A 3,077-nucleotide genomic window follows, 5' to 3' on the forward strand; every position below is an offset into this window, starting at 1 on the left:
GTGTCTGGTCCCGCCTCATCAGGAATGTAAGGAGGAAGAGGACCCAAAACAGGTGGAGCATCTAAATCGTAGGTCCAATTCCTCTCGTCACGTGTATCTGTAAGTCTAGTGCAAGGTAGAATAACAGATGGGATGGCTACACCATGAATCATAAGTGTATAACCGCCTTCTCTCCTTCAGCGGCACAATTTCATGTCTCTCAGAAATTTTAAGTTAATTGTGCGAGGAGATAAGGGGTCTAGGGTAGCCATCTCATTGTTCAGGTTAAGTGCCCGAGTAATAGACGTAATCAATCCACCAAAAGAAATCGGTCCCGCCTTATTCAGAGTTAAAATCATATGGGCGAGCATGAACGGAACCAAATTAATTTTCCTATTTGTGAGGCTTCCTTGCAAATATAGAAGCTCTCTAGCGTTAACCTTATTTGGATTCTCCCGGCCAAAAATAGTGCATGCCAACAGATATCTAAAAACTCTGATGGTGGGGTTATGGATAGTTGAGGCAAGAACTCCTTCAAAAGAGTTTATGGAAACGTTTGATAAACGCTCCCAGAAGGAAAATACCTCAACAGACCATTCAGAATCCAAAGGGGCCTCACAGATAGCACCTTCCACATGAGGGATCCCTAACAGGCTGGCTCGTTCATCGGTACCGAATTGGTACTGTAAGACCCCAATTTTGTCCCTAAGATCCCTCATGGCATCATATCATAACATTGCATTGCCTCAAGGATCATTGGACACCTTGCTTCCTTCCCTGTGGGTCGGATATTCTTTTTGAGAGTGGTTCTTGATCACCAAGCATTGCTTGCATTTATATATCATTGCTTTTCTTTTAGTCACTAACCAAAAATGTACAAAAATATGTCATTAACCTTTGTTACTTGCAGTTTAAGCAGTCAACAGTCAAGGCAATCCAAGTGAATCTTGTGCACAAGAGATGAAGTTTCCATTGAGATATGGGTCATGTGATCATTACATGGAGCTTATTTGAGCTATAGGTTCATTTTGGAGCAAATTCCCAAGTGGTTGAGGCCCCAAATTCATTAGAACATGTTCAGGTCATCTAAGGGCCAATGCAGTCAACTGAAAAGTCAACTGTGGGTCTTGAGTGTGGAAAATGAGTTTCTTCATCCCATTCATGTCCAAATCATGCTTATTCATCATACCAAAGATCAAGGTTGAAGAATTTTAGGTCAAGTCAAAAGTTTCCAAAAATGGAAAGTGACCTATAATTTCAACGTTCCAAAAATGGCAAGTTTTTGATCCAACTTCAACTCAACTTTCCAACATCAAAGAGGCTTCAAATGAAAATTTGTCCAACATGAAAGTTGAAGATCTATCTCTCACATTTCCAAAAAGTCCAAGATCATGAGCATTTGATGAATTGTTGAGGAGATATGATCCAATCATTGCCAAGTGTGCATGGAACTTCAAATGGCCATATCTTTTGATCCATAACTCTAAATTTGGTGGTTCTTTTTGCATAATGCTCCTCATGACATGAGCTTTTCAAAACATTCACCACATTTCATGAATTGTCATCACATGATCACTTGTTAATCCATGCCTTTTTTGGAGGGAAATTGCAAAATTCAAAAATGGTGCATTGTATGAACTTTCCACCATTGCCATTGGGTTTAAAAAATGATTTTAAGTGTAATTGATGAAGGAAATGGTACTGTTCACGTGGATTAGTCCATGCACCATGCAATTTAGATTTTTTGCAAAACACCTTATTTTCATTAACCAAGTTAATTATGGATTAGCAAGTTGATTAGGACTTCATATAAATACCTAAATCTAACAGAATTTTGAAGAGGTTAATCATTTTTTCACATTTCTAGATCTAGTTTTCATCTCCCTCCAAATTTTTCTTCAAATCAAAATTCGAATTTCTTCAACATAACACCTTGTTTTTGTTGAAGATTCATGATCAGTGAGTTGAATAGAGTGTGAATCAAGTGTTTGTTTGATGAATTCGTGCAAGAATCAAGCAGTTGAAGCTCAAAAACTCAAAGATGGAAATTCAGAATTAAGCTAGATCCAGCACCTGCCAAGCTTCAATTTCTTCATCAAACATCATTTGAAGCATTGTAGATTGGATTTGGATCATTACAAGCTGTGGATCGTGCATTTCCAAGATTCTGCTCGTCAAGAGGTCAAGTTTCGAATCTCTTAATTTTGCAATTCATTGCCATATTCTTGTAGATCTATGCTTGCTGATGATTCTGAGCTAAAAATCGTGTGAATTGGTGCATTATTGAGCAAGATATGTGTGATTAAAGTTTGATGCATCAAAATGTTTTCTATCGATTCTCTCTTGTTATGTTGAATTAAGTTTAGATGTTTGTTGATCTATGATCTCCATTGAATATGCTGCATGATCATGTGCTGGATTTGGATTTCTGGAAAATTCTGGAAATTGGCTTGAAGTTCATGCTACTGTTCATCTTCATCTTCATGAAGAAGATGAAGATCTTCATGTTTGCGTCCGAAGCTACCAAGTTTGCGTCCGCTCTGGTTTTGTCCACGCTGTGCTAGGGTTTCGTTTTCATTGGTCCACGCATTTGCCTTGTAAGTGTTTCCATTGGTTCACATTAGTCTGACCGAGTCCACATAAGCGCTGACCAGCTAGCGCATTAATGAAACGACTGTGTTTCATTTTTTAGCGCGCGTTTCATTTGAATGCTAACATGGTTCGATCCTTGGCGTGCTCAAATATTCAAATTGCTTTCATATTTTATGCTTTCCCTCCATTTTCCATGTGCTATGCTTCATTTCATTTTTATCTTTTTCATCAACTTAGAAAAATCATAACAATTTGAAAAATGCTCCAAAAAATGCCTGGTTTTTTGCTACTTGATCCTTAGGATGTCTAGAATTAAATGATGTTAAATTCAGAAGTTGTGCATGGCTGGATTTTAATTTGTGTTAGAATATGTGAACATGTGTACATGTGTGACCTTGCATTGCTCTTTCTATTGTGAAATGCTTGATTTTAATCCAATGGACATGAAATTTTTACATGATGATTCTAGACACATTGATGGATGTTTTAGGCTTGGTTTGGTATTT

The sequence above is a fragment of the Lathyrus oleraceus genome, chromosome 6 (assembly GCF_024323335.1).
Source record: "Lathyrus oleraceus cultivar Zhongwan6 chromosome 6, CAAS_Psat_ZW6_1.0, whole genome shotgun sequence".
Lineage (NCBI taxonomy): Eukaryota > Viridiplantae > Streptophyta > Magnoliopsida > Fabales > Fabaceae > Lathyrus > Lathyrus oleraceus.